This window comes from Chaetura pelagica, unplaced genomic scaffold (genome assembly GCF_000747805.2).
Source record: "Chaetura pelagica isolate M959 unplaced genomic scaffold, ChaPel_1.0 scaffold286, whole genome shotgun sequence".
Classification (NCBI taxonomy): Eukaryota; Metazoa; Chordata; class Aves; order Apodiformes; family Apodidae; genus Chaetura; species Chaetura pelagica.
Genome location: NW_009953573.1, coordinates 219,759 through 229,847, shown reverse-complemented (window position 1 = coordinate 229,847; position 10,089 = coordinate 219,759). Strand labels below are relative to the sequence as shown.

The following is a 10,089-nucleotide window of genomic DNA, read 5'->3' as shown; positions in this document are numbered from 1 at the left end:
TGGTAAGAGCCTGGCCCGGGTTGCCCAGGGAAGCTGTGGCTGCCCCATCCCTGGCAGTGTTGAAGGGCAGGTTGGATGGGGCTTGGAGCAGCCTGGGCTGGTGGGAGGTGTCCCTGCCCATGCGGGGGGTTGGATCCAGATGACCTTTAAGATCCTTCGAAGCCAAACCAATCTGTGATTCTACGCTTCTGCTGATGCTCTGTATGTCCCATTCCCGGTGCCACCCGTGGAGGCTGAGAGTCAGCGGGCAGGTCGTGTCCGTGTGTGCTCCTTCCAGCTGGTACCGCCGGGCAGGGAACTGCTGCCCTGTCCCCGCAGCTCTGGAGCTCAGCCCCGAGGGCTGGTCCTCGTTGTCATCCCACCCCCTGGGCTTCTCCCCCTCACCGCCCTGCTGCAAACACCTCCCTCCCCCCGGGCTAAGCCATACGCCGCAGCCTCCCCTCTCTCCCTCCCTTCCTTGAAGAATAAGCTCATAAATCTGCCGGGAGCAATGAAAACACTGAGCTCATGACCCTCAGATCTGGGCGGGAGGAGCTCGAGCTGGCGATTAAAGGAGTTTAGGGTTTTCTTTGAAAAGCCCTTTGATTCTGGCAAAGGCTCCGGTGCCAAAAGGCAGCGATGGAGCTGCAAAAGAAGCAGCAAAAGCCTCTCCCCCCCCGCACCTGCCTGGGTCAGGGAGCAGCAGGAGGGTGGAGGAGGGAAAGGACTTCCCAGCTCCCTGCAGAGGGGCTGATGAGGACTCCCCTCACCTTTCCCCACCCCCAGGGCTGTGGGTGCTGCTGCATTTGAGCCCAGACATTTCAGCTGGTGCCAAAATGCCTGCACTGCTGTGGAACGAGCTGCTGCCCCAGGCCCTTCTGTGGAGGAGCTGGGCTGGGCGTCCACCAGCCGGGTACCAGGGGGACAGATGGACACTCCTCCTGTGGGTTGCTCTGGGACAGCTCAGAAGGCATTTGGCACAGCCCAGGCTCTTTGGAGACCCTGAAATGGGAATGTGACCCACCTTCCTGCCCCACAGGGTCACAGCTCCTGGTGTGGAAAGGGCTACCAAGAGCAGCCCTATATGGAGCTCCCTACAGGGTCCAGCCTGGGTGCCAGGGAGCCAGGATTGGCTGTGGGGAGCCAGAGAGGAGCTGGGGCCAGGACAGGGATCACTACAGCATTGGGAAGGGATAGGAGACAACCGTCAGGGCTGGGAGGAGCCCAAGGTCTTTGGAGAAGCACTTGAGTTTGGTAGGTGCTGAAGACAGATCAGAAACAATTATCAGGAAGAAGAGCAGCACCAAGCACAAGCACCAGTTGCAGCCAAGTCAGAACAGAGCCAGACTGCAGCCCATGGGTAGGTAGAAGCTGTGCCTGTGGTGGGGAGCAAGGAGAGGACACACTGAAGCTCAGGTGATGCCTCCAGTCTTGCAAGGATGCATCAAGGATCCAGGAAGGAGCAATGGAAAACCTTTCCCAAACCCACCAGCACAGGTTTTGCTGACTGATGGAAGAAGGCAGCTCTCCAGTATCCTCCTGCCATAGGATAACAGGATTCTCCTGAGGTACCAGCAGCAATCTGTCTGCCTTTTTTTGCAGTCCTTTCTGTAGCAGTTTAAACCTCTTTGAAGGATTTAGAAAGGAAAAGCAGCCCCAATGAGAATGGAGCAAGTCAGACCCACCAACAAGGGTAGGAGTTGCCCAAGTGATGTGCTGTGTCCTCTTCTGATGAGCCAGGGGTCCCACTACAAAGAGAACCTGGGGACACAGGATAGTTTCCAGTGCTGAACATCCCCGTGGTGCTGTTGGGAGAATGTTCCACATGTATTGAAAGGTTTTGTAAAGTGACACTGACCCCGGCAGATCCTGAGACCTTCCTGATGTCACCTCCCAGCTCCAGCAGTGCCCTGTACACAGAGCGACAGTGGCTGCTGGCTGTGTGGCCAAGCACAGGGGATCCCAGGGACCTGCAGTATCTGAAGGCACAAGTTACCCTCCCAAGGAGGTCATCTGTTGTAGGGTGACTCTGGGTGCAATTGCAGCTTGCTGCCTCAAGAGAATTCTCACTTACTGATATTTCTTTGCCTTAGTAAAGCAAATCTTCATCTTTGCATGTGTGGAACCAGTAGGAATGACACTTTTAGAAATAAATTTGTCTTCTCTTTCCCAGAGAACATGAGCAGGAATTCTGGTTGCAGGGAATGATCTCTGCACTTCTGCCCTGGAGCCAGGCTGGGAGAGTTGGGGCTGTTCAGCCTGGAGAAGAGAAGGCTCCAGGGAGACCTTGGAGCAGCTTCCAGGGCCTGAAGGGGCTCCAGGAAAGCTGGGGAGAGGCTTTTGAAAAGGTTAGGGAGGGATGGGATGAGGGGGAACAGTTTCAAGCTGAAAGAAGAGAGATTGAGATGAGTTTTGAGGAAGAAATTCTTGGCTGTGAGGGTGGTGAGATACTGGCCCAGGTTGCCCAGGGAAGCTGTGGCTGCCCCATCCCTGGAATTGTCCAAGGGCAAGCTGGATGGGGCTTGGAGCAGCCTGGGCTGGTGGGAGGTGTCCCTGCCCATGCAAGGAGGTTGGGACTAGATGAGCTTTAAGGTCCCTTCCAATCCAAACCATTCTGTGATCCCATTAATTTTACTGTACCCCTGTTTCTGCAGCAGCAGTGTCTCCACCAGCTTCTCAGTATCTGGGAACTGGGAAAGGCAAAATCCACAGGAATATTTCAGTGACCTCCCAGACAGTTCTCTAGGTTAGTCTGACTGTGGACATGGACACAGTTCTACTGCTGCTGCTCAGGTGCAGAACGAGGTGCAGAGCCCAGGAGCTGCACTGTAAGGCTTTCTTCTGCCTGTACACAGGGGCACGGGAGTTCTCAGGTATTGTCCCAAGCTGCTGTCCTAGATATTGTCCCAAGGCTTTGTCTCAAGCCTGGGAGGTCTCCTGCCTGAGCAGAGTGTGCTTGAGGTACCAAAGGGAAGAGACATCCCTTTAGGGTCAAGTGCATCCTACCTACAAAACCAAAGGTATCATGACCAAGGACCTCGGTTATAGATGCAGGAAAGACTTTTCTTGTTGGCTGATTTCCTGTGGCAAAGATGGATTAATGGATTCCATGGATTAATGAGGATTAATGTTGCAGAGAACAGGTTTACATGTGCTCTGTTGCATCTTTACTGAGTGCAGGGCTGGCCTTGCTGTAGGTGCTGTCTTTGACTTCTCCAGCTCTGGGCCAAAGTAGCAGGTTGTTGTGCTGCAGGTCGTGTTTGCAGCTGCAACACTGTGCAGGGAAGTTTCTGTTGGTTATGGGGTTCTTGTTCTTTCATGTGGTGTAAGACAGGGCAAGATTTATTAGTGACATGAGCATGAATGCTGAAAGCCTTGGTTTATTGAAGAAGGGAGAGAGGAAAGGTGTTGCAGCCCATGCTGGTTAATGTGGTGGGGCTGAGAGTAGCTGGCACAGTCTGTGGGGACTGCCCTGCTCCTCCATCCAGTGATACTGTGAGGTAGAGTCAATCCTATCCCAGGGGATGGATTTCCACTGATCATCCTGTGGTGCTTGGAGGAAAGGGTTTATAGATGGAGGGACACCAAGACTCAGCCCCTTGGGTACAGGCAGGTGCCCTGGGAGCTTTGGCTCCCTTGGGTGGTGACGGTGGGAGATGCAGAGGACTGCAGTGCAGCACAAGAAACCTGGACAGTTTCTGGTTCTGTCCCAGTGTTATGGTTTACTCCAAACACATGTCTTTCCTTTCCCAGGCCCCCTACTAATGAAGCCTTCTCTAATGTGCTTTGAGAGCCACCTATTAAAATAGTGCTATGGAAGAGGTGGAGACTCCCAGCACTTCTCAGCCACATGTCTGGACCTCTCAAGCTAAAATAACTTTAAAAGTTCATTAAAAAAATTCTTGAGTGTTGCATTCACTCAGCCACAAGCCAAAGAAAGGCAACACCAGTCTGTGGGATCTGCAGGCTGCCTTTCATGTCCACTGACCTCATGGCTCCCTGCTCCTCGACAAAGCCACAAGCCAGTGCAGCTCCAGAGATGCCCCATCCAGCAGCAGGACAGTGGGGCAAACCCAGCTGGGGTTTAGCTGCCTGAGTTTGTGAGGAGGATGGAGCTTGGCAGGGCTCAGGGCAGCACAGGACCTGTTTTCTTCCCATCTACCATGGTCCTGCTCATGGGCAGCAGTGGAAAACTCCAGAGAGGAAATGAATCCAGCTGGTGAGCTGCAGCTTGGCCAGAGCTCCTGTAAACCCCAACTCTTTCCTCAATCAGTTTCCTGTAGGAAGATACCTTCCTTTTATCATACTTCTTCCTGAATGTCTCAAGGTAAACAGGAGCTGTTTCTGTTATTTAGCTCTTGGCTACACCAAAAAAAAAGGAGGGGAAAGTTTGGCCTGGGTTAAACAGGTTTTTTTTTCAGGTTCTCCATGCAGTTAAAACTAAACCAAACCAAACCAAACCATGTTTGCTCTGAATACCACTGAAACATTTTGCTTTGACCCAAAAAATAATACATTGTTTCATTGGTGAGTTACTTGAAAATCTCTCAAGCCCTTTAAAGAAAGCTCTTCCAAGGCAGCTTCTGCCATCTCCTCCTCTTTTCTTCAGTGGAGCAGAATTTTTCTATGGATTTAGTTTGACTGAAATGCTGTGGGGTCTGAGCTGGTACTGTCTCTTGGTTTTCCTTTCAACACCTTTTCCACCTCTTCACCTTCCACTTCATGGACAGAAGGGCCTCATTGGAGCATCCTTGTCACCCCAGGGCTGTGCTGACTTTCCAGGGAAAAGAGAGAGTGGCTGGGAGAGGGGAGGAAAGAATCCACGAAGGCTCTTTTTGGCTTCAGAGAGCTCCTCTGGCTCTTCTCACTATGGCTACTGGCAAGGCACCTCTGAAACACCTTTGAAACATCTCCAGCATGTTGGGCACCGTGACTGGGCTGGAGGGGAAATCCACAATCACTTTGAAGTCTGGATACTAAAGCAGTCTTGGAATTACAGGGCTGTAATACACAGGAATGTGTGGGGCTGTAATTGTGACTTAGATCCTTGGATGAAAGGTGCTATGTACACGCAAAAGGTATTATTATTATTATTGCTATTATTATTACTATTATTATTATCAATATTATTATTACAGGGCTGCAATGCATGGATTGGAGAGGAAAGTAGCACCAAAAATCCTGAAATATGAGATGTGTCTTAAGGAAATTTCAGCTTGGAATTAGGCTTTGTCTACAGGGGGGAAGCAGAGCTGGTTGGCTGCCCTGTGCTGACAGCTTTTATGGGAGAAGTCCTGGATGCAGGCAGGATTCCCAAATCCAAGTTGTTCTGAATCTCAGAAGGGTGTCTCCAGGAAGAGCTATTCCAGAGCACTTTTTGCAGAAGAAATTACATCAGACATTTCCATCATTCTTTCTGACACCATGAGTGCTGCCAGGCAGGCTGTAGCTGTCACATCAGTCCCTGGTGCTTGATCTGTTCAGTGTGAGAAGTGCAGGCACTGGTGGCTGCCAGCAGGGCCCAGAGGCTGGGATGGGAACAGGAGCAAAATCCTGGTGTCACTGAGCAGCAGGGAGCTCCTGTGCACCTTGATCCTCCTGGTCCGCAGCAGAGACAGGGACAGATCCAGCACCTTGGGCTCCCCATTCTCCTTCCAGCCTCCAATCCCACATCCCCTAAGCAGCCTGAGAGCAGAGCACAAAGGCAGACATGGATCAACTTTGGTCCTTCCCGGGGTCTGTGGCTCCACGCAGCCTTTGCCATCAGCCCCTGTTCTGCACCCACATCTCATTAACCAGGGGGCACTTCAGTGAAGTCAGGTGCTGGGGACGGGCTTCCCAGGACAGCCCTGTGGTGGTTTTCCCTGTGTCACAGGCTCTGCAAAGCATCAGGCTTCACCCCAGCCTGCAGCTTCAGCTGCCTCACCTGGAGAAGGTGGGAGGAAAGTTTTGTCTCCCCCAGTTTCCATTGGCTTTGAAAACCCAAGCAAAATCAGCTGGAGTTTTTCCACTGACTTTGAAGATTTTGGGAAAAGGTCTTGGCTCCCCTGCTTCAGGGGCTGTGACCTGTGGCAGTGCAGAGGCAGAGCTGTGCTCGGCTGGACTTGCTGAAGAGCAGAGCCAAAGACACAGAGCCAGGTGGAAGGGGGAAGGACTGGACCCTTACCTGAAGGAGGTTTTCTCCTTTCCTGGGTAGCAATGCTGGCTCTAGCTGGCACAGGCAGATCGGATGTGGTGCTGATGAGCTCCAGTGGGCACCAAACCTGCCCTGTTGGACCTGGTCCGTGGAGACCAGGAGCCAAGAGCCATGAAGCCAGGGAGCAGATTGAACTGACAGCACCAAGGCACACACAGAATCCTCCCAACCCTCCAGGCTGCCATTCTCCTGCAGTGCTGCATGAACTTATGGGCAGCTTTGTGATTTAGCCTTGAAGAGCTTTCATTTCAGCTGTGGGATGGGGATTAATTCTGCCTGCGAGGTTAGTGGACACACAGGATTTCCCAGTGTCCTCACTCCTCTCCTGCTGCTCCTGAGGCAGCAGGGCAGTGCCCAGCACAGCGTGCAACAGGGCAGGGCCTCCTGGACAGGCTCTTCCCACAGGGTGTGGAGCAGTTGCCAGAGGAGAACGTGCAGGAAATCACTGCATGCTGGTGGCCAAATAGCTGCATTCTGGTGGCCCTCCATGGTGCCACCAGCAGCAGCACTTTTGCAAAGGAGCTTTCTCCTCAGCTGGCACTGTTTCTGGCAGGCAGAGACAAGGGAAATTCAAAACTTAATACAGTTTTCGTGTTGTTTTGTTTTGTTTTTTTTAAAATAATAATTCCAAAGTTAATAAAACCTTAGTATTATAATATGCCTGGTTGTCTTGGAAGGAGCAGAAGAAGATAAGAAGTGCCGCCCAGAGCCACTTTAACTCCAGAGTCAGCTAGAGAACTTTAGAAGAAATATCTTTCCCAGAAGATACCCAGAAGCTTATGCTGGATGTTACATTCACATCAAAGCCAACCTCACCAGCAGAGGCTGCTGGGACAGCAGAACTTGTCACTGGGACTGGGGCACAGCCGTGCAGCTGAGCATTGTCAAACAAAACCCTCCCCTAAGTAAAGATGGGCAGATGTTCAACAGCCCTGAACGACCAGAACTGCCCCTGGAGCAGGAGATCACCCAGGAATCTGAATATCCAGACATAAAACATTTCCCCTGATAAGATGTGTGCCAAAAATTTGCAAACCACAAACATGTGTCTAGTGAGTGGCCTGAGCCAGTTGCTCTGTCTGTTTGATGAGCAGTCTAATGAGCTCGGAGTGTCCCTGGGCAGGTGTCCCCTCGGCTCCTCAGTGCCAGGCTCTGGGACTTGTGTTTCTTGGTGCCATAGCTGGTGTCCTCCTTCATCCATGGCCAAAGTTTTCTGACCAATACAACCCACTCATGCTGGTTTCCTGGGAATTTTTGTATTCTTCTGGTCAGATGTAGCCCCTGCCTCGTTACTCCATGTGTCTTTGAATCCAGGCTTGCAGAAGCAGGAAGATGAGCAGGGCATCTCCCTGAACCACAGGGACCATGGATTGAAGGCTGGGCTCCCATGGGGGCTGGTGAACCAGCTCCATCCACAGAAGTTTGTCCATTGCTAAACTCCCACGAGATAAGTCTGGCTCCTCTGCAGGAGGGTTCAGCTCCCCAGCCCTGCCCCACACTTTCCCATTCCCACTGAAAAGTGGCACTTCCCTCCTAGCCAGGTCAGGAATGATGGTGACTCACCAGCACTCCAGTGAGAGCCACGGCCAGGCTCTCTGGTGGTCCTGTGTGCTGGAGACAGGAAGGCTCTGGTTACCCACTTGACAGCAAAAGAAAGGCTTTGCTTGGAGAACAGGGACCACCCACCCAAGAATGAGACAAGAGCTGTTGCACTCTAATGTCTTGTGGCTTCCTGGTGACACCATCGAGTCTGCTGCAGCTCATGGAAACCTGCCAGGTCCTCAGGGTAGCAGAGATCACTCTGCAATGAGCCAGCTCTTGGCATCTCTGAACCACAGCCTGTCCCACCAGAGGAGCTTCCAAACCCAGCCAGACCATTGCTGGGCTTGGCTGCAGAGCACCTCAGCCCAAATCCCCTGGGCACCTTTGAAGGTGGCAAGCACAGCAAGGAACAGGTCTGGTGTTCATCTCTTACCTTGGGCTGAGGTTTTCAGCCAAGAAGCCAAGCTGCTACAAAGGCATGCAGAAGGTCTCCTCTGCTGTCGGAAATGCTTGGATATTCTTCATCAATAAATCATGCACTGTCTGGGGAGGCAGGGTTTGGATGTGTACTAGCCACAGACCCAGGCTTTTCTGGTTTAAGGCAGGGAGGGTGCTGGCAGGACCAGCAGTTCCCTGGGAAAGGGTTCAGAAATGAATGGATTGCATCCCTCGCTCCAGTGCTGGTACCACAAGGGAATTCTGCCCACATGGGCTGTGTCAGGAGAAGGAAAGACTGACAGGATCCTGTCTGCCCTGTGTCCCCAGAACCAAGATGCTCCCTGGGGCTGGTTCCTCAGTTTCTGCTGGCTGAGATTTCATGGTTTCTGTCTTCAGAATTTCCTCATGAAAGGCCAAAAGTCCAAAAGGCATTTTTTAAAGCTTTCAGCCATAATGTTTCATTTTGGAAAGTCTTTGGTCTGAACACAGATAATTTTCAGCCAAAAGTGCCTGAAAACCACCAGCAATTTTCAATTCCGATAAAAATGCTGCTCTCCATTTGAGAGTGTCAACAACTGATGCTTTTTTGCTGCTTGCTCATTACAGTTTCCTGCAAGAGGAACCAAATGTCTCCAGGCAGCTACCCCCTGAGATCCCAGCAGTTCCTACTTCTCTCCCACCCAGCATGCTGCCTGCTCCAGGGACCATTTCTGTTCCCTCCCAGGAGATCCAGAATGCTGCCTCTGGCCCATGGCTCTGAGGTGTGTGTGGATGAGAACATGATTTATTGGGCTCACTGGCTGGTTGGTGACTCCCCTGTCAGATTAAGGATGAGCCACAGCTCATGGGACTGTGTTGTGGAGAGGACAGGATGGCAGATGAGACCTATCTGCACAGATCAACTTTTATTATATCTAATGTTGGGGTCTTAACTCCTTAAAGCAGAAGACACAAGCACAGTCAAAGCACAGGGAAACTGGGAGATTGGAACAGAAGCTGAAGTTTGAATGCAAAAGGTATCTTAACAGTGAATTTTACTACTTCTAGTTAGATCAAACTAAAGATTAACTATGTAAATGCTAGCAACTTACTTATTATCAAGTTTTATCTAGGCCTAGAACATTAATTATCAATCTTAAAGAATGTTATAATCTTTAAGCTTAATGATGAAAATTACTTAATTATAAGTTTACTAATAACGACAACAAAAGAGTTAATATCTCCCACTCTTGCCAGGCCACAGCCAGTGTCCTTGGATGGATCATAGTTCTCCAGAATTAGTCTCTCTGGCAGATGTCCCCACTGGAGAAGAGAAGGTCCAGCAACCTCCTGGGAAAGTGCCCCCCCCAATCAAAGATGGGACCAGGCTTGCATAGAATAAAGTGGATTGACTGCTGGCATTTAACCATGAGCCAGACCTCCAACATCTCATTGGAGAATAAAAGGAAAACAGTAGAAAAACCATGAAGATCCTGTTCTCACCAAGCAAACTCTGATGTTTATCTGTTCACCCTCACTATCTCCATTTTGGGCCTGCCTGTGGCTGGGCTGAGCTCCGTGTTCTTCAACACTGCAGAGCAGCTGGCCTCTGTTTGTAGCTTTCAAGGTTGTTGAAAGGCCTTCTTGGAACTAAACCTTGCTAGGGAGGTCAAAGACAATAGAAAGGGCTTCTTCAAATACATTGTAGATAGAACTAACACCAGAGGCAATCTAGGCCCACTGCTGAATGAGGTGGGTGCCCTGTTGACAGAGGATGTAAAGAAGGCAGAGGTACTGATGCCTTCTTTGCCTCTGTCTTTACTGCTGCAGGATTTCCCCAGGAGCCCCAGATTCATATAGCCCCAGAAGAAGTCAAGATAGAGGAGGAGTTTGACATGGTAGATGAGGATTGGGTTAGGGATCAGAGGCCACTCTCCATCATCTTCAGTAAGTCA

At 51.0% G+C, this 10,089-nt stretch overlaps 1 protein-coding gene across 1 annotated transcript in view; it reads left to right on the top strand.

Annotated features, from left to right (window-relative positions):
* LGR6 (leucine-rich repeat containing G protein-coupled receptor 6) overlaps positions 1-10,089 on the top strand; it is a 151,326-nt gene that overhangs the window by 7,008 nt on the left and 134,229 nt on the right. The window lies entirely within an intron of this gene.